Source organism: Varanus komodoensis, unplaced genomic scaffold (assembly GCF_004798865.1).
Source record: "Varanus komodoensis strain SLA01 unplaced genomic scaffold, ASM479886v1 scaffold20_1, whole genome shotgun sequence".
NCBI classification, from domain to species: Eukaryota; Metazoa; Chordata; class Lepidosauria; order Squamata; family Varanidae; genus Varanus; species Varanus komodoensis.
Window position 1 is genome coordinate 510,494 of NW_025335587.1, and position 25,624 is coordinate 536,117.

The window sequence follows — 25,624 nt, forward strand, 5'->3', positions numbered from 1 at the left end:
AAAAATATTATGAAAATATTAGTTTGGAGCCCTGGTAATAAAAAGCAGAGGCTGCTCATATGCCAGCAAAGTCTGAATATATGTAGGGTTTGTACCCTTTACAAAAGCAATCCTTGGCAATTGTTGCATTTCGCCCCCATCCCTTTGTGTAGTAACTTTTTGGCCTCTTTTATCTTCTGCTAAGCAGAATGGACAAGGAGACAAAAGACAGTGGTTTGATGCCATGAAATCCACATGTAGATTTCCAACAGTGTTCTGTGGTTGTACAAGGTTTTATAAATGGCCTTTTACAGCAGAGTATAAATAACCACATTTTGATCTATTCCTGGATTTGCTTTCAGGGCCTGGTAAAGGACATTGTTTACATGGTTTTGTAGTGGATGTGCTTTAGGAACTTTGGGTTCTTTCAAAAGCTACATCTGTGTTACAAATGTCAGCTTAAATGACATTAATGGTTATTTCTCCACCATACAACTGCCAGAATCCAACTGTAGGTCTCTCAAAGGACGGTAGATTTTCAGCTGAGCTCTCTGCAGTTTCACAGTGCTGTAGGGTTAAATCCAGAGTTACTCCAGCAGGACATCCATTCACACAGCCCTTCTCACACTGTTTTCCCTTTCTCATCAGGCCCAGAGAGCATGGCCAGTGGCCAGATACACTTGAAGTTGCATTCTGAAATGTCTGCTTATGAAGTTGAAGGCAGGCTGAGAGGATGGCCACTTACGAATCACCAAAAATGAGGAGACGCATCTCCAAACAATAAGACAAAAGGACACTGATTTGCATTAAATTAGCATGTGCTAATTTATATGTGCAGATATGCAAACCTAGAAATGTTTACCATACTTTAAATAAAAATACAGCATATCTCACCATAGTGTGGAAGACTATGCTCAGGTGATGTGTGTCTCTATGTGCTCAGTCTGCCTTCTACTACTAGGACAATTAATAGTAATAGTAATAAGGTTCTCGTCCACATCACTGCATGACTTTGGGCACTCACTCACTTTCAGCCAAGCCCACCCAACAGGATCATTGTTAAGAGGATAACATAAGTCACCCTGACTTCCTCACAAGAGGAAAAAAGGCCAGATATAATTGCAATGTCTTGAGATGGCGACGGTGATGGGGATGTCTGTGTGATACTGACAGGGAATTCCACAGAAAAAGAGTCAGTACACTGCGTGGTACCCCGGGGACACCAGGACTGCCTCATCGGCCCTACTCTGCCTGCATCTTTCCCACCCTGTTCCAATCCTGGCTGCTTGAGAAGGTGGAAAAGGGCAAACTATCCCCTTTTATGGGACCATGGAGTTTTGGCAGCTACCTTTCTTCGAAAGTGGGAATTGGGCTGGGGGGACATGCATAGAACAGCTGCAATGCTCTTTGTTGCTATAAAAGGGTTGCTTCACTCTTTTCTACCTACTCTCATAAACTTTTAGGAAGACTAGAAACCCATTTTTCTTTATGGACTGAACAGCCAGATCACTGTTGCCTTGGATCTACAGCACATGGCCCAGATTTCTGGTTACAGTACTGACCTTATTGAATGTATGGCTCAGGTGTTTTTTATGGTGTTGGCAGCAGTCCTGGTGCTGGTTATACGTGCTATTATTCCTCATAATGTCCTCTTGTTTAACCTGTACACCAAAAAGTATCCAGGACACACACGCCCTCTAGGCCTTTTTATCAAACACTCTAACTCCATACCTTCTCCACACTGCTATCAAATGTATTTTATAAAAGATGAGACTTTTTATCCCACCTTCCACCAAACAAGTTCTAAGAAGCCTCTTCTGGTGTTGGGGGCACTGCAGTAAATGTCCCACTTATTGCTAAGAATGCCTAAATTAGAGCCACGTGAGCTCAGTTAAAGTGATAAAAGGGCGGGCACATCAGAAAAAAAGTCAATGAAGAGAGTTTCGACTGTACCATTGCAATGGTAATCTAATGCACCGTATTTGTTTTAGAAATGAATTGTTCCTCTGATCCACAAGAAAGAACAGCTCTTTCTTGTCTAAATCACAGAGGAGGAATCATTAATGTGAGCCCACCCTGAAGTTCAGGAGACACAGCAAGTTGATGCCCTGCCAGCTAACATGTTACAGGTGTATAGCACATGAGCAGGTGAAAATGCAGCTACAGAGGCGTGATGACAGTTCCTTGCCCGCGGTCTGTTTGTGCATCTGGTATACATTTAAAGAGGTTTCTTTTCACTGAGCTATTTTAAAGATGTTTAAGGCTTTGCAGTAAAAAATTTAAGAGAACACATGTTGTAGAGGTACATCTGTGGGTGGGCAGGAACAGCATGCTTACCACGGGGGCCGGAGATATGAGAAAGTCAGGAGCCGAGCATATCAGGAACAGGCCTTCCTGGTTCAAAGACGCCTGCTGCTGCTCCAGAGATGTTCTCAGGAGGTTTGCACAGTTCGGAAAAACAACTCATGCTCATCTGAAACAAATGGCCTGAATCTGGCTCTCAACTTTGCCTTAATGTCTTATTTACTTGTTCGCTTATTACATTTGCATGCTGCCCTTCTTCGCAGAGGTGGGCAGAATTCAGGCTGGTGGAACTGACTTTGACTGTTTGTTTAGGATCCCCAAGACCCAGCATCTGGAGTCGGGTGCAAAGGACTTCCAGTCAAAAGGAAAGAATGCTGAGTGCAGAGACTTGTTTGAAAGACCCGAACTGAAGGCACTCATAATCCTTCCAAACACAAATTCACTCTTACTTATCTCAAGCTTTTCTTGTAAGAGAGCCCTTTGGGCTACAGGACAGCATAGAAAAATTATGCATACATGCATATATACATACATACTTTTCAGTGGTATCATCTTGAGGACTGGAGCAGGAGTCATTTTCTGTGGCTTTTGTTAACTAATTAGGATCCAGTAATCCTTGCAAATCAATGGTGTAAAAGCTCCCTTCTGTCTCCTATGGTGCTTTGGGTAGTCTACATAGATTTCCACCTTCCTGTTTTACCCCCATGGCCACCCTGCAGGATAAATTGACAGGATTGTTATTATACTGAGGTTCCCCCAGTGATGCTCTTCTCAAGCAAATGCATCAAAGTTATTGCAAAACAAAATGAAGCTAAATGAAGTTACAGAAACAAAGGTGCATATAGATGGAACAACGGTGCGAATGGATGAATTCAGTGCCATTATTAAAGTTTGGCTTCACTGAGCACTGACTTTACTGGGCTCCTTCTTGCTGTTCACCATCCTCAAGCAAGTGAGCAGTGAGGTGCAAAAAAGACGAGTAACCATTGTATACTTTGCCCTCTTCCTCTGGGGGTAGAGCTGTTGGAGAGGTAAGAGAATGTATAGGGACCATAGTGGGAGGAGCTGGGAATGGGCAATTCCAGAGAGGGAACTTCACCAAGAGCATCTTGCCATAGGCATTGAAACTGGCACTTGGCACATTCTTCTGAGAAGGCAGGCTTTCTGAGCATTGCTCCAGAAATATACTGCAGCAAGTCCCCAGCCAGGTTTAGACCTCACTCTGTAGCATACCTAGCATAACAATCAACTTAGGAGTTGATGTTTATGAATTTCAGAAAACAGAAAAAGCTGCATGAGGCAAAACAAACTGGCAAGCAAAGTTCTCAACAAAGCCAATATACTCAGATCAAAAACCACGTTCTCAAACCAAATAACCTGATCAACACTTAAAATGTGCACATTGTGTCTGATTCAAAAATATGTGCATTGTTGCAGACCCTTAATTGGCTCACTTCTAATGTAAGCCAAATGGCAGTCCTGCCAAGTATTATGAATTTGCCCCTGTGTTTTGATAATCTCAGCAACACATGTGGCATCTAATTAGGTAATTCCATAAACTGAAACCTAAAACATCATCTTGGCTTTGAGTTCTGAGACCAGGCAATGGACAGAAGCTTGTGTTCCTTTATACCCTGCTTTTAGGCAAACAGAGAGGGAGTTGAGGAGACCAGGCAAGGGTAAAGAGCTGAAGTCTTCTCCAGTCTGGTATCAGAATGGTGTCTTGCTAGAGTTTTGCTATTTCTTTAAGAAAATTTAATCTGTAGAAAGAGATTAAAACACTTCAGCCAGGTCAAAACGTCTAACTTTTTCCATTAGTTGGATGTTAAAGATCTGTATTTAATTTTGAGCTCTTCAAAATTGTCACTACAATTTTCCCCCAGCAACATTTTATTTTGTCTCTCATGCAAAGTTTCTGCTGTGGCCAATGGTCCCATTTACAAAGAACAGTCCTCTATTTGAAGGGCTGTCAGTGGGCTCCTCTGTATTTTGAGGGTCCCTTCTATTTGAAGAGTTCTCCAGTCCAAGTCTAGTTTAAAGACAGCTATCCAAAGAAAGAACTGAGCTTTGAAGCTGGAATCAATTTCAGTTCTGCAGCCTGAGGATGGAAGCAAAATCCTAGTGCCTGTTCTGCCTACATCCTGCTCTTTCAACGTCTGCTTATCATGGCTTTATCAAGCAAGCAAGGAATTGGATTCAGGGAGTGGGGAATAATCTTCATTTGATGGAGTGGTAACCACCATACCATAAAGTAGGTGGTAGTACATTAACTCCTGAAATAGCCCTTGTCTGAGCAAGCTGCTTGAGCAGCTAGTGACTGTGCAGTTGCAGACTTTTTGGAATATACTGATTATCTCAAGCCATTTCAGACTGTCTCAACCCATTTTCACAGAAGAATTGGCTTTGGTCACTGTTGGCTGGCCACCCTCCCCCGGTGGAAGAAACACAGAGGGAATCTGACTCGCTTAGTTTTTTGATAGCATTGACCATGGTATTCTTTTTTTGAGAAATGGAGGTACTGGGCTAACAGTGATTCAACTTCTATTTTCAGGATTGATTCCAGAAAGTAGCATTGGGGATTGTACCTCAATTCTGGCACTTTTATTGTGGGGTGACACAGGGTATTGTCCTGTCTCTCATATTACATCTATATGAAACTTCTGGGGGAGTTCATTAGGAGATTTGTTGACACCTGGTTAATATTATGATGAGTATGATCATGGATGTATTTTGTTTCTATACCCCACAAAGCCAAAGTTCTCTGGGCAGTTTACAGCAGTACATAAAAACAGCACAGAAAATACAGTAAAGTCCCATGATATTTTATCAAAATAAACACAGGAAAATAAAAACAGTTACATATAACATCTAATCAGAAGAAGCCATGCTTGTTCTAAAGTTGAGGGGAGGATGGATTGAATGAGGGCTAACAAACCGAGACTGAATCTTGACACGAAAGAGACATGGTGGTGAGGTGGTTCTCAAGGAGTTCTAGATTTTCTAGACAAGGTTGAAAGAACCAATATGTGGTTTCAGGGTGCTTCTGGATTTCAGTGGTAAGGGCTATTACTGGCTAAGGTTGGTATGTCAGTTATGCCCATTTCTGAACAGAGATAGCCTGGAAACTGTACTTCATGCCTTGGTGTCTGCACATCTGGAACGCTGCAATGCATTTTATGTGGGACTGTCCATTTGCTTGGTTCGGAAGCTGCAGACAGAAAAGAATGTGGCAGCCACGGTGCTGAGCAGGGTGTCTGGTCATGCACATATTACACTGGCATTGAAGCAACTCCACTGGCTACCTATTAGTTACTGAACCAAGTATGATGTAGTATGTTGTCACACTATTTTCCTGTAAAGCCTTATCTGGCAATTGCCTTCTCCATTAAAGACCTGCATGATTATTAAGGTAATGGGGTGGGGGCTTGATTGTTATGAGAAATTCCATCTTGCAGTAACTCAGAAGCAAGCCTTCTCTCTGGTGGTGTCCAGGTTATGGAATTACTCCCACACCGTCTCCCACCAGTATTCAGGCGGCATCAATGGAAGCATGCCTTAAGAACCAGTTTAAGTCCCATGTCTTTAAGCAGGCCTTCCCTGAGTGAGTGAGCATGCAGCCCAGTTTGTCCATTCATTGTGGCATTATACCGGTTTTAATGTTTTACATGAGCATTGTATCAATTACTGTGCATTTTAGTTGCATTTTAATACAGTGTATTTTAATATTCAAATCTTCCTGTAACCTCTTAGGGTGCAATCCTAATGGTCTCCCAACATCCTTCAACATGGCTTAGAGCACAACTCTGTGTTCTCCCTTGACTTTGCACTGTAGGGGAAGCTGCAGAGGTGGGCAAGCTGCTTCTGGGAAAGCTTCTTCACTGTCCCTGACCTCCCACCATAAACTTCTAAAGCATCACAGAGATCTCTATCCCAAAATGAATGAGCTAGATATTAATGAGAACTCTCATTGTTACATGTTGCTTAAATCATGAGCAGTAGCTTTTGTTTTAATCTGTTACTATTTAGATCTTGCATTCTGTTGGATAACGTCCTTTGCTTCCACCCTTTCTGTTCAGAGAAGGCCATTGCCCCAAGCAAGACAAATTCAAAAGGATGAAGTCTCATGCTTGCAGAGCAAAGAACAATATGAATGTGAACACTCTTCAAGTGAAGTGCTGACTTGGGCAATATTGGCAAAGAAATATCTTGACACTGTGACCAGGGTCGGTATGTAATATCTCTCAGTGAAAATTAATTGGAGATTAACGTAATTTTCTTTCAAGTCAAAGGTAATTGGTACTGAAAGGTTTATAAGGGTTGAGAAAATGAACATTTCCTGTTGTGGTTTCTGTAATGTATCTCCCGTTGCAGCTGGGTTAGTACCTGGGGCATGTACATGACCACACGGCACACTGTTCTCAGTGGAGAATTGTATCAGTACTTCATGTGAAGCTGTAAATTCAGCAATGTAGTCCTTGTTTGACTGGGATTTTCAGGAGAAGGCCTTTATCTCCATTCACTGGACAATTCAAAAAATCACACACCACAGCTTTAGAAGAAAGGGCTTACACATTTAAGTAAAATTCTGTTCTCTTCCCTTCTCTCCCTTCCAATATGTGTTCATGTGTCTGGGGACATGTCCACATGGGCATTGTGAAAGGAGATGGAACAGGATGGTCCTAGCCATTATCATTCCCTTTCTGCATGCAGGTCAGTGAGCTGTAAATCCGTCTATTATTTAACAATGGAAAAAAATAGACTGATGCCAATAATGCCCACTGGCATGCACGATCAACACCCATAAATCCTCCCAGTTCCTTGCAGGGATGAAGATGGATTACGCTGCCCCCACTTTCCATATTAACTGGGGATGCTCTGTGTTGGTGGAATCACTCTGAGCTATGTTGTTGTGGGCCTTTGTGCTTTTAGTGATTATTTGACCTTGGCATTAAGGATAAGTGGGTTAAGGGAGAAAATGTAAAGCAAGGGATGTTCACTTGCTTTACATAGTGAAGGGTATCTTCTCTAGAACAGCCTGTGAGTAACGCATGGCTTGGGGTACTGGCTGTCCCTGCTATGCAGCAAGGTAGCACACTTGGCTCCCAATGGTGTGCTTGAAGGAGGACTGAGGAAGGTAGGACTGGATGGCTGAATAATGCAGCAAGACTTTTAAATACAAAGCCGATGGTGCTTTCTCTCTGTTTTCATGTTTCTTGGTTGCCCCAAGTCTACGTGCAATAGATTTTCTTCATCCTGTGGTGGTGAGTCATGAGTGAACTTAATAATTAAGATTTGGACATATATAATATTACTAAATGATGTACTATTTTTTTAGGAGTATGTCATCTAAATGTTTGAATACTAGAAATATGCATTACAATCAGGACTCCATGTTGTATGTATATGTCTGGATCCAGATTGTCCATTCCATGAATGGAAATGTTCTTTCTGTTCTCACCAGGCACAAGAATCTAGGGGAGAAAGTGGCCACTGATTGACCCTTCCACTCTCTGTGCTGTTTCTCATGCTGCTCCAAACAGTCCCTCTGTCCATCTAGAGAAGCTTTTCTGGAGAAACAGAAAATTGCAGTGGATTGCAGTGGGAAGAAAGAATCAGGAAGTTTGCTTCCCTCTCTGCTTCTCTAGCATGAGTGCAGCTTTGCTAAGCACCACTGAAGTGAACTCAAAATACCTTGTTTATTATTATTTCCTAGTATGACATGGGTTTGCATTTGGCAGTCTAAGAACTAATTTTCCCTTCCATTAGTTCTTTTTGGATAAGACTTAAAAAGAACCACAACACAAGTTACACATGTATTATCTGTATTAGTATATAACCGAACATACTACTGTTATTGAAAATAATTAACTAAAAAATTCAACAAGGTCAGCCCAAATATCCACATTTCTCTCCATTTCTGGTTTACACCAGAAACATAGTAAGAAGAGTAGAATTAGCAGCATTATATGTCCATAAATTGGCCAATCATGGCATCCAGTATACTTGTACTGTCAGCTTTTGTTGAATTGAACATAAACTTAAGCTTCCAGAAATACTTGCTAGGTATACCATGCAAAACAGAAAAGATTTGAAGTACTGCACATTCATTTTAAGTGTATTTGCCCTACCCCATAGACTTTGCTTTAAAGATACCATCTGTCAATGCCACTTGATAAACTTACTCAAATGTAACTTAATCATTTGCAATATATCACTGTTGACAAGTATTCTCAAATAAGTAGTAAATTCAGCACAAAGTCTAAATTGCTAGTTGACTAACACCCTGTGGGTTATAAATTGCAACTCTGATCAGTTAAGAAAATAGCCAGATAAGTATCCAAAATCATTAGTCATCTGCATTAAAGCTGGAGCAGATTCCTGGAGTTCTGAAGTAAACAATAAAAGATGATCAGAATAGAGCAAAGGTTTGAACTCTAGTGCATTATGTAAAGGAGCGCTTGCATCCATATCTGCCCTCCCGCCCCTTGAGATCGGCAACGGATGCCCTTCTCCGGGAACCCTCCGTGACAGATATTAGGAGGGTGAGTACCCGGAGGAGGGCCTTCTCTGCGGTGGTGCCCCACCTATGGAATGCGCTCCCCAGAGAGGTCCGCCTGGCGCCGTCGTTATTTGTTTTTCAGCGCCAGGCAAAGACCTTTTTATTTAAAACTTATTTTAATTGTTAACTTATTATGTATTTATAGGTTTTAAATTTTTAACCTGAGATGTTACCAGGCTTTTTAATTTTAATTGTTTTAATTGTTATTTATATGTTTTAATTATGTTGTGAGTCACCCCGAGGCTTTGTTGTGATGGGGGTGGCATAGAAATGTTTTAAATAAATAAATTATGCACAATCAAATAACAGTAGGATTTTGCAAGGACAAGTTGTTGACAGCAATTATGTTAATCTCCTGTGGCATGTGACTGGTACACATATGGTGATTAACAAATCACTACTGATTATTAACCACCATGCAATTGTGAAAAACAGGTCAAAATTTTGTAATAGTTAACTGATGGCTGTTTGTACTTGGCATCAACCTTTCTCTTTGTTACAGTCCTAATACATTATCACACTAAATACTTTACCAGTATGTGATAATATCTAAGCAGTAAGATTTTTAAATTTATTTTTAGTGTGCAATAAGAAACAAACCACACCACTGAAAAAAGGAAGGAAATACAGTATTAAAGAGTGTTTAAGAAAAATGAGTGAGAAAAGGGATCCATAGCTCTAGTTACATTTATACTGTATATCCCCCTATGTTAATATATAACATATCATTGTGATTATCAATCACTGTACATATATTTTGACAAAGCCCAAATATCCATATGTTTATCCTTTTGGAAGATTTGCCTAAAGGCCACTTGTTTAAAAATCAAAAGTTGCATTAAATCCTGTTCTCACTGTTTTCTTGCAGCTGAGCATTTATCTTTCCTTCTTTCTTTAAAATAAGTTTTATTCAAAATTATAATCCTAAAAACAAAGAAAAACTACAAACAACATCAATCATCAAAAACATCGGACCTGCTGGGTCAGCCCCCACATTTTCTTTCCATTATTTATTTATTTATTTATTTATTTAAACAAATTCTATGCTGCTCCATTTGCAAAAAGCCTCGGGGCAGCTTACAATCTAAATAAACAATTATATAATTAGCCTTATAAATCTGGAATCATCTCGGCACGTACATAAAAACCCAATGAATACAATCAATAAATTAACAATTAAAATAACTTTTAAATAAAAAGGTCTTGGCCTGGCGCCGAAAAACAAATAACGATGGCGCCAGGCGGACCTCTCTGGGGAGCGCATTCCATAGGTGGGGTGCCACCACAGTTCTATGTTATCTATTTATGATAACTTAGAAACATATTTAAATCTATACGAAGTCCCGATTCTCTAGCCAATAATAAAAAGAGTTCCAAGTTTGATAGAAATCAGTATCTTCTTTCTCCTTCAATGACAAAGTCAATCTATACATTTCTGCACAGTCCAAGATCTTTTTTAGGATCAGTTCATCGGTGGGTGGTTCTTCACTTTTCCAGTGTTAAACAAATGCAATCCTTGCCGCAGTAATTACATGTAAAATCAAATACATTTCTTGTTTACTAATACCAGCAGGTATAATGCCTAATAAAAGACTTCAGGTTTAAAAGCTGAAGATTTTTGTAACATTTCCTCAAATCATTTATGTATTTTAATCCAATACTTTTTCGCATTATCGCAAGCCCACCACATATGATAGAAAGTACCCAATTTATGTTTACATTTCCAACATCCATTTGACATATTTGGAAACATCTTAGCTAATCTATTTGGTGACAGATACCATCTATAAAACATTTTATACAGGTTTTCTTTATATGAAGGTGCTAATATTACCTTAATATTTCTCTCACACAGCTTTTGCCATTTTTCTAATTCAATATTATATCCAAAGTTTTGTGCCCACGTTATCATAGTTTCCTTAACCTGTTCATCTTCCATTCTCCTATCGAGTAAGAAATTATATAGCCTTTTAATCATTTTCTCATCTGATTTAAGCATCACCTGATCAAATGCTGTTAAATCCTTATAAAAGCCCCACATTTTATAGTCTTTAGCATATCTCGATTGTATCTGCACCTTATGCCACCAAGAGATATTGGATCCGTGTTCTTGTGTTTCTCAATTCAATTTCAATCCTCCATCCTTATCCAGAATGTCATCATATCTTATGATCCCTTCAAAGTTCAATGCATTTGGATATACAAAAGCTTCCATAGGTGAAAGCCATTTTGGCAATTTATTATACAATTTTGTCTTTAACTTTTCCCATACCGACATTAATGAATTCCTAATATAGTGACTTTAAAAAGAGTCATGTAGCTTAGCCTTTTCATACCACATATAAGCATGCCAGCCCATTTGCAAATCATGCCCTTCAAGATATAAGATACATTTATCTTTCTATTGTTATAGCTGTAGCAATAGTCCTTAAGCTGTTAAGAGGGCACAGAAAAATGCATTTATTTTATTGTTAGGTTCCAAGAGATGACTAACAAAATTAAAAGAACATGTGCACCACTGAATATAAAGAACTTCCCAACACAGATTTTATTTTATTTATTTATATATTTATTTCAAGCTTTTGTAAACCATCACAATTGCCACATGGCTCTCTGGACAATTTAAAGACAGCTTAAAGGCAAGTAAGGGATAATCAAACAAAATATGAAAATTGAGAAACATTTACCAATTCCATAAATAAAACATCAATACCAATAAATAAAACATCAATTCCATCAGCAGGAGCAGCAACCAGGTTGACCCCATACAATGGCCTGATTGGACACATTTAAAAAACTGTTACAAATTTAAAATTCTAAATGAAAATACCAACCCAAAAAACCTTTAAAAGCCTTTTTAAAGAGATATTGTGGTATCCAATATATGTGAAACACTGATTTTTGCTGAATTAAGCATAGCCTGAGATCCATGGTCCATTGTGAAATAGATAATAATTTGTTCCAGTTTGTTATTCCATTCTGAGTCAGTGTATCATCTTTCTGCATCAATACTTTTTTAAAAAAACATAAATTGTGTGTCAAGCTACTTTTGTAGCCTCAGCTGAAACTTCCAATGACACAGGTTGCTCTGAAGTGGTGAAAGCGGTATGACTGAACCTAGAGTCTAGCAAATGTCAGAACTGTACGTAATGCCATGCAGCTGTAACTGCAAAGCCAGTAAAGGATAAAATAGCCCGAAAAACAAAACAAGGCAAAGCAAAGCAAAACCAAAAGAACACAACAAAATATGAAATACGACACTCCCAACCCAACTCTTCATCAATGCCAATAAATGGATCCAAAGTAAAAAGCATCCTGTTTGTCCCGGTCTGCCAATAAACATTGTCTTGCCTGTTTTTAAATCTTGGTTTCCCCATAAAATTAAATTTGATATGAACATTTGTTAAACTGCAACTGACACGAAAGTACACTCCACAACTGGAAGGGGTGAATGATCAGTTTTAGTATGATAAGAGCCCAGTGGGAAAAGGATTCAAAATGATGATTCCTGAACAGATAGAGGAGGAGAAGAGGAACAGATCAACACTGAATACAAGTCAACAGAGAGACCCAACAGCATAGAGAGAGGCCAGGGAGGCCAAATCCACCCTCTCTAATCAGAAGTTGCATCCTTTTCAAGTATTTCATAGTATGGTGGAGCCCCCTATGAATTTACAAAACCAAAAATACCCAGACCACATAAAGCATAAGCAATTTGAGATGTTCATTTAAGTGTATTTACCCTACCCCTTAGACTTAGCATTATGCATGCCCATCTTACAGTGTTAAGATCTCATTGATCAGCTTATTCAGACTGAACTTAATGCTTTGCAATATATCTCTAGGGAGAAAAACTCCCAGATAGCTAATAGATTCAACACAGAGTCTAAATTGCCAATTAGATAGTACAGAATGGAGTACATTATCTCCAGTAGACATGTGTTCTGATTTTGATCAATCAATGGAATAATCAGATTTTTCTGCAGCAAGGCCAGAAATTATAAACAAAGTCCTAAATAAAAACTTAGTATGGAGAATGCATTTATATTTGAACACATCATGTACAAATCCATGGATATCAGGGTTTTGTCTGATAGCACATGCTAGGGATTCCAAACATAAGTAAAATATTAATGAGGAAAGACGGTATCCCTGTTTCGTAGAAAATCTGGCTCCCAAGTAGAAAAAACTTGTACAAAACTCCTAACTCTAGCTCTAAGAATTTCATATAAAATGTTAAGCCATTTCTAAAATTCTGGAAGAAAATCAAATGTTCTCAAATGTGGCAAAGGTAAATTTCCAGTAAAGTTTATCAACAACCTTCCCCACATCCAAAGAGAAAACAGCAGCTGTATATGTTCTGTGCTTATCTAATGTAATCAGATCAATGACAAATATAAGATTGTCCTCAGCATGCATGTTTTTAATGAATCCAGCCTGGTCCAGTTGGACTAATCTTGTAATAAATTGTTGTAGTCTGTTGTCTGGCCTTCCATACATATTGATCTTTGAGTCTTCCTTATGGAGGTTTTTACTGCCCCGTGTTGAGAGATGTTGCTTGAAGATCTCTGCTTCTGCTTTTACACATCTTTCACTCTGAACGATTTGTAAAGGTCATCTAGCCTGACCTGGCAATCAGACATGAACAGTGGGACCATGTCTCTATGTAACTGAAAAGTGAGTAAGTACTTACCTGAATATTTATTTTTGATGCACAATCTCTTCCTCCAGGAGTGTATCCAAGGAAAAGGTAGAGACCTCCCACAAAGGAAGGAGGTCTCTACCCTCAAAGGAATACAAAAAGAAACACTGGATAATTGATTTAGCAAGCCATTTCCCAAGGTGCCACTACAATTATTTTCTTTGACAGATGTAATGGGAAAGTTTCTCTCCTGTCTCCTTGTAATTAATCTGGACATTGCTGCTTGGGACAGCCCTGAAAAAAGTGAAATTATATTTCTTCTGACTTAAATTTAACCCCATCACCTCACTCCCACCACTACCTCCCCCTCACCCCCCCATACACATTTTCAGAGATGGAAAGGGGAGTGCATAAGAAAGGGGATAGAGGGGGATATGAGGAGTGTCTGGGGAAAATAGAGCAAGATAATAGGAGGTGACAAGGTGACAAGGGAAACTACCAGGATCATGGACAGGCAGACATGCTGGAACAGGGGTTAAATGCTATCAGTATGACTCAAGCGCAAGCAGTCAACTTTTGTAAAAGGAAGATACAAATAGCATTCATGTGTGAATGCACCCACTTTTGCTTGAAGATCCAGATTCCCTCTCTCCACAAACCTGGACCAAGCTGCAGGCCAGGTAACATCCTTGATCCTTCTATGACATTATCCACCCTGGGAAGGGAAGGGAAGGGAAGGGAAGGGAAGGGAAGGGAAGGGAAGGGAAGGGAAGGGAAGGGAAGGGAAGGGAGCCATCCAAAACCCTACAGCTGCTCATGAGTTCTGGATCCTTGGTTGCTACAACAGGTCACCTTGGCAAGGTTTCTCCAGTGCAATCCATGCTATCGGGGCTAATTATATTAACCCCCTCCTGGTACATGACCAGCATGCATGGTAGAGGAAATAAGATGCCATGGCTTATTTTTCCAGCTGTGATCATGCAAATTGGCTCAATGAAACAGTTCTGAATGACTGCAAAATATTGTTTCTAACTAACAATGTTATGTGCTTGGAAGTTCTGCTGGAAAATCAACGCATAAATTAGTTTAGGAAAACTCCAGGAACATGCAATCAAGCAGTGATCATCAATAAAAGCTGATGCCTGCATTCTCAATCCCAATCCTGCTGAACCTGCAACCTCTGAGAAAATAGCTTCCAGAAAGGCACACTGCGATGTATAAAACTGTGGCTTCTCAAAGCTCTTGAGGCTGGAACAAAATCACTTTGTAGATGCTGAATGAGGATTAATATTGCAAGGTTCAGTGGCAGCAGGCCTTGTAAATGATAATTGATTCTTTTTTGGAAACAAGTTATTTCCCAGAAGACCATGAGAAAAGGACTACATGAGGAAACAGGGAGCCACCCATTCCATAACCTTTACAGCATGTGTTCATCTTCAGAGACAGGTCCCTTGTTCCATGGGGGTATCTATAAATTACAAGCAGGAGTCTGGGTAGACGTGTATGGAGACATATGGAGACCTTGTGTTCCCAAATCACTCTTTCTTCCTCCCCCTCCTAATTTACAGTGATTCCCTTGTTGCTGTCTTGTCTGGCCATTAAATTACCAAGGGGAGTATTTTCTTGATTTATTTATGGAACCTGAATGGAAGCTTATTGGAAGCCCTTTGGCAAGAAGGGTAATGTTCTTCTGAATGAGTGAGGAAAGGTTATTTTAAAGAGCTTCAGACGCCCAGTCCAGATTTTCCCAAGCAAATCAGCTTCTCAAGGAGCACAAAAGGTCACGAGGGGTGGAGTGATGGGAGCCCCGCATCAAACACCAAGAGTGTGCATGATGAGTGTGTATGAGCAGGGGTGGGTTTCGGGTGGTCTGGGCGCCACTTTTCCTCCCCCTGCTGATGGGTGACAGCGGGAGTTAGGCCAGAGGCGGAAGGGGTCACATGCAGCCTGCGTGTTGCCCACCCCTCCTTTAAAGAGTAGGTCATTCGAACAGTACAGTCCTATGTCCATTTACGCAAAAATATGACATTGTGTTTTGCGAGGCTTGCAGGCTAGGCAGTGTTAGGACTCCAGTTCTGACGTGAACCATTCCACATGACTGCGAAATGGAACATGCAACCGAAGTAGCCAAGCCAAAGAGATGCCCCCAACCGTGTCACATGCATGACCTGCATGTCACATGTGCCCTTCCTTTTACGTCTGCATGTACGGCCTGCACATCTGAAGAGACGGCTCTCCCTTGTACATAGCTCTCTGCCACTTGACCCAGAACCCTGAGCTCTTAAATCTCAGAGGGAAGGCTTTCTGTTCACCCCCAGAAATTCATTTTGCGCTTCACTTTTTGTAAAAACTACACAGAGAGAAATTCGTATCACACGGACACTGCATAGAACCAGTATTCCTTCTAATATAGTATGATCATGTATATGGTGATGGTAATCATGACTACCACTTGAATAAATAAGCATTCATTCAGTGTGTTATTTGTATTTGGTTAATTATGAAATGATTTATTATTTAATAGATAATTATGGCAAAGAGAATATTTCTGAGGAAGCATAATTTCTTCATTGTTAGAGGATGCATACAGGTGTCCTAAGTCGATGCCTGTCTAGAATAATATTCTTCTTGTATGTGTGAGAGAGGAGAGTGTAACAGAAGACGGCATTTTCAGTAGACATTAGTACTTGGATTAAAAAAAAATCAGTTGCCTGATATTTTAGTCACTTTGCAGAGGAATCCTGTTTTCCTGGGTGATGGAGGGACATTCCATGCTCACTCTCCACCAGATCCAAATCCTTCTGCCCATGGTAGGCAGTGGAATGTGTGCAACATTTTCTGTATTTCCCCACTTCTGTTTCACATTTTCCTTTCCAGTTATAGTAAAGGGAAGGAATTAAGTACAGAATTGTCCCTGTGCTTTTGTTGGGGTGGAAGGTGGCGGCTTTGGATCCACTGGCAAGCCTCTTTTGGCCTTCTTCCATGGATGGTGGTGGAATGTGCCACTAATGCAATGAGAATGCCTCCACACATCCACAGCCATTCTCCCCACGTCTGTGGGACCTCCTTTCCACTTGTGAGATCCACAGGATCTCGTCTTTGTTTGTGGAAGCTTGGCATATTCCTCTAAAATGGGTGCTATTGTTTTTATAAGTGCAATATATTGGATGTCCTATGTAATCCTAAGGATTAAGACTTTAATTGATGAACAAATTAATTGAACGATATTGCTCCCCTAATTTATAGAAAGTAACTTGTGTTATACCAAGTTGGACTGTAGGTCCCTCTATTATTTTCTACATCAGGCTAAATCAAAGGGGAAGTTCTGGGCCAGTAGATTATGAAAGAATTTTATTTTAAAGTTCTTTAATGGAAGCAGCAATTAAATGATTCTCATCATCACCCTAAATTATATTGCTGAAATCATTGGGATAATCAGGAGTGAATTTTTGTGTGGAAAGGCTATCAACTCTTTTCAAAACATACTCCTGGACTCATAATTCTTTAATTCTATGCAAATCTCCTTATGTTCCAGGCTTCCATTGTTGGATCCTGGAGTTCTAGTAGAAAAAGCAGAGTAAATCTTGAGTGTAGCCTGAAGTCTGCTCACCCCTGCCCTGTATTAAGATGACTAATACTGGCTCTTTAGATTTCTAGACAAATTCTATTTCCAGAAACCAAAGAACCTGGTAACTTCTATATGCAAAGCATATAATCTACTTTCAAGCTATGATCTTTTCTCTCAGAGCAGTGGCAGCATTAATAGTAGCGTAATACAAAGTCAAAAACAGAAGAACACAGGGATGAATTGAGATCTTTGTTATCCATCACCAGTCATTATTACTCAAATTGAGACATAGATCACTATCTGGTGACTTTATATCCAATGCACTACCGTGAGGTGACTGTCGTGTACTGAGGGTAGCAGTTATATGCCCACATGCATGGTTCTGTGGTCCTCATAAAATCATTACCTGGCTGCTCTTTACAATGAGGGAAGTTTCCAATTTTTTAAAAAGAGGTATTAAAGCACACACCTGCTAAATATGACCTTGCATGTAACATTCTGTGAAGTACAGGCCTCGTAAAGAGCGCACATTGTTGAAGGTGTTCAGAAGCAATGATATTCTAGTTGCTGACGGGAAATGGTAGACTTATGACATCTGAAAACATTTATTGTACTTACAGCAGTCCAACATATATGTTACATTTATTCCATGCAAATACAGAACATGTGCTTTTCATTGGCAAACACAAAGACATGGTTTCATGGTGTACCATTGATTCCATACTTTATTTTCAAACTACAATTTCCCCCCAAGCCCCTTAGTTCACTGATTGTTTGTTTAATTAATTAATTAAATGTTTAGTTAAATAAAGAGAGGCTTTAAAAAAAAAAGAAAACAGGTAAAGCAGAAGTTAGTAAAAATGTTTCATGGAAGAATAAGGATGTTCAACCTAAGCCCACAGAGAACACAAACACATGATTTGCTTTAAAAAAAAACAACCTAGATGTGTTTTTACAAAAAGGAACAGAAGTAGTGGATAGAAGGAAATTAATAGGAAAAAACCCCACAACACTACATTTGGGGATTAGAAGCCAAGCAAATCAATTAGTCATTACTGACATAAATTTCCCTTTCTTGGGGACATTCAAACTCCTCATATCCCATGGATGAACTCTGACGCACCTGCAGTAGATTTCTTTTCAGTAAAGAGACGATAACTATGTAGATGATTTTTCCAACAAAAATACAATGTTGACAGAATAATGTGGGGAAGAAAAGGGGCTACTTATGTGACTGCTATAAATTGCTTGGGTTGTATTCCCCCTTTGCAGAATGTTCCACACTGCAAGATGTGTATTTTGTCAAAGCTCTCCATATGGCTTCGAGTGAATGTAATTCCTTACCAAACATGATGAAAACTAAAGATGTGGCATCAGAGTAGAGGATCGTATTTTTCAACCTTCCTCCCCCAGCGAATGGTAATCCATTAGAGGCATTTTGGAATAGGGTTTAAGATTGTGTCAGATACAATATTTTACAACAGGAAACATTAGTGGGCCAGCCATTACCCACGGGATTATAAAGTGGCACAAGATAATTATTTATGAAGATTATTGGTTCACAAAGTTGACTGACATTTGGGGGAAACAGCTATAAGTTTGAGTGTTCAGGTAGGACTGGAAAGATCTACTGTTCAAATCTTCACTTGCAGATAAGGTTGCTGGGTGGTTGTCACAGGAAGTAGAACATATATGCCACTGTGGATGCCTTGGAGAAAGGCCGGGAAGGTGCAAAACACCCCAAAAAAACTTCATTTACTGGAAATGGGATGATGGGATGGTGATGGTGATGCTATAAATAAAAAATATTATTATTTATTTATTTAAAACTTTTCTATACTGCCCCTTCACAGACATCTCGGGACAGTTTACAACAGAATAATAAAATAGAATAAAAACAGAAATAAGAATAGTGGTTGCACAGCATCCGATGTCAAATATAAAACTACTAAATAAAACAGGTTAACAATTAAAATATTGGGAGAATAAGCATTATATGAAAGTTTCTGGGGAGGGGGGGCAAATGCAGACCAACCATTACAAAACAGAGTGGACAAAATGACACAGTGGGGCTGATATGAACTCAGCTGTGCAACTGCTGGTTGCAGCATTCTGCACAAAACATGCCCAAGTTGGCTGAGAAAGTGTGCAGAGGCTGAGGGGGGCTCCTGCACCCCTCCAATGCCCGGGAGGTCCTTTAGATTCCTGTGGCAGCAGCCAAACAACCTGCTGCAACAATGGCGATTCCCTTCACTGAGGCAGCAAATTAGCATTTGTAAGAATGCTTGTTGGCATAAATTAAAGTGGAACCGTTTATACAATATATGCATTGTTTATACAGTATTTATTCTGTGATGACAAGCCCCAGATTCACTTCAACCTCTGATGCGTTTATGGCTAAATTGGAGGTAGAGGAATCTTGAAAAAGAGCTAGCACTCCATAGCAAAAATAGGGGCTGGTGATTTAATTCGCTTTTTCTGTTAGAATCAATAAGCATGTGTACAAAAGCTGGACTGCTATCATGTATATGGAACAGGGCTGGTCTCTTTTTTTGAGGAGGGGAAGTCTGGCTGAGTTTTTGGGGAGGGATGTATTGGTCAAATCCCCAAAGCTAAGCAAAAGGGATGATGTTCCATCTATGGGGGATGGTATAAAATGACTGCAAGGGAGGAGAGTTACAAATCCAATATGATGGCCAGTGACGGGTTTCTTACTCTTTTTCTTTTTTTCCTCTGTTTGTTTTAAAACTTCGTAAAGCTTTTTAAAAGAATCTTGCCTTGCCCATGCAGCAGCAAAGCTCGGGCTTCCATATTCTTTCTTCCCAGAGTGTTCTGGAAACCTGCTTATTTCAGACATGGGGTTGAACAAAGCTGCACTCAGAAACCATTCACAAAATAACTGGCAAACGCTTAACAACTCCATTCTGGAGCTTGGATAGACTGACCTTCATTTATTTCAGTATTTACTAGAATTATTAATGCAATCTAAAACACCATAAATTCTGTTCCTTCTCATAGAAAACATTAGGAAATGTCCATTTCACACAGTACATGACCAGGGTTTTCCACCATGTATATTCAACACAAACCCAATCTGCTGGTAACCTATACAGGTTTTCATGGAAATTGTCAGTACCTTGGTTTCCCTGTAAGCCATGATTTGGTTGGTCATCTGGATTCAGATGACAGAACAACCCATTGTGGGAACTACAACCCCTGTGGTGTCTGGGTGGCTTGTTATCCACACAGTGGCCCAGTCCCATGTGATGTGGTGGCCTGTCATGCTTAGTTGCACCCAATGTGTTCTCATGCAAACCCAGTCATTCCATTTAATCCTGCACTTTTAAACCACTTCCCCATCTTTCAGCTGCTTGAATATCTACTTCTTTTAAATGATTTTAAATTATTGTTGCTGCATTTAAAGCTTAAAAATATTGCGATGTGCTACTGTTCTTATCATGCTTTGCTGCATTTGCTTTTATTTTATTGTATAGCTGAAAGCTTCAGCTGTAAAGTGATTCCTATATTGGAAACAGTACTAGCAATAGTAATTAAAAAATCTGTTTCCAAGTCACCTTTGCTGGTTCTCAGTTAAAATATGTTTCCAAACCATCTGTTGATTTAATAATATACTTTACTTCTCTCTCTCTCTCTTTCTCTATTTCTTCCTTTCCACTCTACTTCTCCTTGAGTTCAAGGATCAAACAGCACTCTGTGATTTTGTAACATGTATTTAACCCAGAAAGCACCAACTTTGAAAGCAATGGAACTGTCCTTATATCCACAAATGGTTACCAGTTGCTGGCAAATCCAAAGCAATATTGTGCTCCTGACTGGTTTTATATGGGCCATGTCAGATTCTTTGCTTCATATGAGTTTAGCTTCTGGGTCTATAAACTTTGGCCTACTTATTGCTCTGGAGAAGCTGGAAAACAAACATGGCTTTGGTTCAAGTCAGTGGTAAAGCTTCATTACCAAAGCTGCAAAACCCGGTGGGCCCTGCGGAGGTGGGAGGGGATCACTTCTACCAATGCGAGCGCATGGCGTTTCAGCCACAAGACCAGCTTGTATCACCAGCTTGCACACCGTAGCCTGTGCACTTCTCTCTAAATCGTTTGCTGCCCTTCTGCGTTCAAATGCTTTCCGGTTAGCACTTGCTGTACAGGTCTGTGACCTTTTTTTCGAAACTTTTTCTTTACGAGTTTATTTTGGCTGCTCCAAGGCATTCATAAAATTCCTAGGGAACTGAAGGTTTTAAGCAAGGCTTGTAAAAGCAAAGGAAGGGAGGTAGGCGAATGGGTCAGGCAGGAGAGTTTTCCATTACCATGTCACAGCCTCCCTAATGGGAGCCTTACACCTTTCAAATTCTTTTTGAAGCACCAAGCTTCTGAAAAGGTGAGGAAGGGAAAGAAAACTGCTTGCAATGGCCTCTACTTCTCGCTTGCTGTGGCAGGTCCAGACCCTAGGCTGATAGCGTGCGCTCTCTCTCTCGCTCTCTCTCTCTCTGTTTCCCTTGTCAGTCATTCTTCTGGAGCTTTTGGTCTTCTCAGCAGGTCAGCAGAGTTGGTGAACAGCTCAGAAAGCACAGGGCATCTGAAACAAATTAGATCTGTTATAGCCACCCAGAGACCGATGATGGATGGAGGTCTGTATTTACAGCAAAACTAATTGGCAACATACACAGACATCCCCTCCCCCCAAAAAAGTATATTATTTTGCCAGACTTCAGAATCACTGGGACAGTTTTATAATTCTAGACGATTACGCTGCTTGAGATTAAAAAAAAAGAATGAAAAAAGAATAGTGAAAGTTTTCAATCTAATACAAACATTTGACTGGAGAGTTAAAAATAACAGGGAGCCAGGAGTTTGAATTGGAGTTGAGTTTTATTCCTGGACTTTTCTTGGCAGAAATGTTTCCAATTATAAAACGATTCAGAAAGTGCTGCATTAATAAATGTTCTCCCATTCTCCTCTGTTTGTGGAGGCTTCCCTTCCAAATGAAATGGATTAAAAGGTGCATGTGTGTGGGAAAACAATGGATAGCTATTAAAACACAATTTAATTTAACCTTAATATAGTGCACCTACACAGAGTCTGTTGCACAGCAAAATCTAAAACAAAACAAAAATGTTGACGTAACTGAGGAGTGAGCTACTGAGAAACAAGACTTTCTCCATCCTAGATACAAAAAGAGCAAAATCAAACAAAGTCTGGGTGTCACTGGACTGCTGTTATCTTTTCTAAAATGCCTGAAGGAAAACAGGGGACCGAAAAAGTATAATAAATGAGTGTCATGACTTGTTGAACTGCTTAATGCATGTTTGCTAGTTGCAGATTTGTGCATCTTAAACAGGACACCACAGGCCAATTGGAACATGGCAGGATGCAAGAGGGACCACTGTTTGCAAAGAGGTACTCCCCAATACTGGAAGAGAACCTACATATCACCCCACAGGAGGAGATGCACAAATGCTCCTTCATAATTATGAAGAGAAACAGAAAGTTCTGTTTCTGCTATTTAGAGATGATAATGATTCCCAGATAATGAAATTACTAATGCTACCCTAGATAATTTACTGAAATAAAGCAATACTGTTCTTAAAACATTTGTTCATTTTTTAAAAAGAAAACCAAAACCCATTCCACCCATGGTTAGAATAAATATTAGCTTGAATAAATATTGCTCCTATTGAAGTCAGTTACTAAGGGCACGATCCTGCATGGGTTTAACAAAAGAGAAAAAAAATCCTCCAACTCCTCTGTTGGCTGGGATGTGCTGAGAGTTGTAGGATAATAGTCTGCCTAAACATGCATAGGATTAAGCCCCAAATCATTTAAATCCAAGCACCTGTTTTTTGTTTTTTAAGATCAGGCTGCCTTTCCCCAGTTTGTTTTCCCAGAATAGTCCAATGGCAGTTTACCCTGCAATAAATGGACCGAGGATTGCACTTTTATCCCTTTGTATTGGGGCAAAGTATTACCATATATGGTCATACACCTTGCTTGGGTTGCCTATCCCCGGACCTGCCTGAACTATACCTTTTTCTTACAGTTCATCTCTTGCAATGAGGCTTCCTGAGCGGTAACAGAATCCCTTCCCCCTCCACCTCCCCTTACCTTTTGGAGATTCTCTTTTCTAGGGATATATTAAAGAGAGCCTCATTCTTACTTAAAATAAAATCCTCTGCCTCCTTTGGCAGTGTGAATGGGTCTCACCAGCGTATGCAAATTGAATTGAAAGTTCTTGTAAGGCTACTTTGTACACATCAACCAATGCAAAAAGCTCTTAATAGCCTCTATAGAAATGAGAGAGGAGATTTTCTTTCAAAGGGGAATTCCTGCTCATGCTTTATGCTTAATGCTGCTGCTCCCTTCCTCTCCCTTGCCCCCCCCCCCCGCTCCCTCTTTTCTGGATCTGGGAAGCTGTGCCTTGTATAAACAACTATCAGAAAGCACTGGAGTATGTGAACACTTAGTTCTGCTGAAAACACAATCATTGTGTTATTCCAAGTTGATGAAAACACCCTCCGCAGTTTTCCCTCGCAAGGTCCACATGCCAATCAGCGTTTGTCAGTGATATAATTTTCTCCCATAAACACAACCTTTGTACAACTTCCACTCAGAGTAAATAGACATAATTCCCAAACCAAATAATGCACGACGAAGGGAAATGGAGATTATACAAGGGGGGGTGGGGAAGAGGAGGAAAGTTACATGAGAATAGCTCTAATTGCAATTGTATGTGTGCAAGCAGGGAGGGGACCTCATCTTAAGGATCCAGTAATGGAAGGGGGAGCTGGTTTATTTCTTCACACTGCAAAGAAACTGGTTAAGGCAAATATTTGGGGGAAATGTTTTTATGCTTGTTGATGGTTTGAGACCACCAGGAATTGCTGAAAGAGGGACTGAAGTTGTTTATGGGACAAGGAAAACATTTGTGTTGCTGACCTATCTTGAAGGAAATGGACAACATGCATAGCTAAGAGAAACATGCATTGTTTCCTCCTCTTTATTCTTCTTGCCTGGGGAACTAAATCCCTTCATTTTTTTTCTTTCCAGAATTAGAAATATGGGTGTCCCTAGGGAAATTCTACCAAGTGAAGGATATTGGTTTTAAGCAGAAAGAAAAGTATTTGGCTCTAGTTCAAAACTCTGTTCAGAGAGGGACCAAGTGATCCAGAAAGCCCACAATTAGGATGCAATAGCACCATCCTTCCCATCTTCCCCAGCGAATGGTATCCATAGGCAAATTGCTTCTGATCCAGGAGGCAGAATGGAGCCCCCATGATTAAAAGCCATGTGATGGCCCATGCATTTTCTCATCCCCTGTCATAGCCATCCAAGTTTTCTACCAAGCTTGGGTCTCCATCTGTTCTACCAACTACACGGCAAACAAGAAAACCTGTTCAGTTGAATAAGAGCATCACAGGTTCAGTGGACATAATTTTGTTTAATTCTAACTCATGTACTTTTCAATCTGATGCCATTTTTGAAGGAAGAAACCCCACATTCTGCTAAAATGAGTGTTCTTACTTTCCACAAACATATGCTTGCACATGCCCACCTCAATATTAAATGTTGAATGCAGGTGTGAAAATGTTTTATAATATACATGTCTGGCAGTAACACAGATCCATGTACTTTTCTTTTAGTTTCACAGCTTGCCTTCTAGAATAGCTTTGTTACTGCCCATGTCTGCTGCCACCATCATGAAAGCCACAAAACCTCTTCAAAATTCAGAAAGCACCAAAATTGGATCTCAGGCCGATTCACAGGAAAATATATTTATAAATAAATGAATAAATAAATGCCTCATAGCTTGTGCCAAGAGCTTCTTTCTGACTCCTCTGGAGGAGAGAATGTAAGGAATTTGCTGTAAGCATTCCTGGGCGGGCTTCCATGTGCCTTAGAAACATCTCCTATTGAAAACGCTATATGGTGTTGGGTGGACAAATAGAAAAGTCTGAGAAGCAAAGTCTGTGTGTATGCTGTGGTTTCCTCATGGGTTATTGATACAGATTCAATTGGCACCTCCTCAGCACCTGGAAAAAGGTCAGTAATCTGGACTGGCTTCCTTTAGCACTTCATTAAAGCTGATTCCCAAGACTTGTAGGCAAGTTTGTATGAAGCTTGGTCCTGGGGAGGCAGAAATAGAAGGCAGGTCCTCCCCTGACTTACTAAAAGGAATGCAGGTACCCCACTGGGGAAAGTGCTGGTCAGGTGGAAAGGGCAACCTCCCAATGTGGCCCCCTCCATATGCTTGGGACTACAAGTCCCATCATCAAGGACAATTAGCCATGTGTCCCAGCTAATGGGACTTGTAGACCAAACATCTGGAGGGCATGGGGCTGGGGACAGCTCTCGTAAGGCATTAACTGCCCAACTACAAATCAGTGCAGTAGCATTCTTACTTCCCCATATTGTGCATCATGGTGTATGGAATGCTTATGCATTGTTTTTTAAGTTAGTGGCATATGACAAACTCTTTGCGTATCCCTCCTTTTTGGCCTCCCCTTTCGCCATTTCAGCTTCCACAGGGTGAACATCTTGTTTGTTTCTTTAGCTGCTGC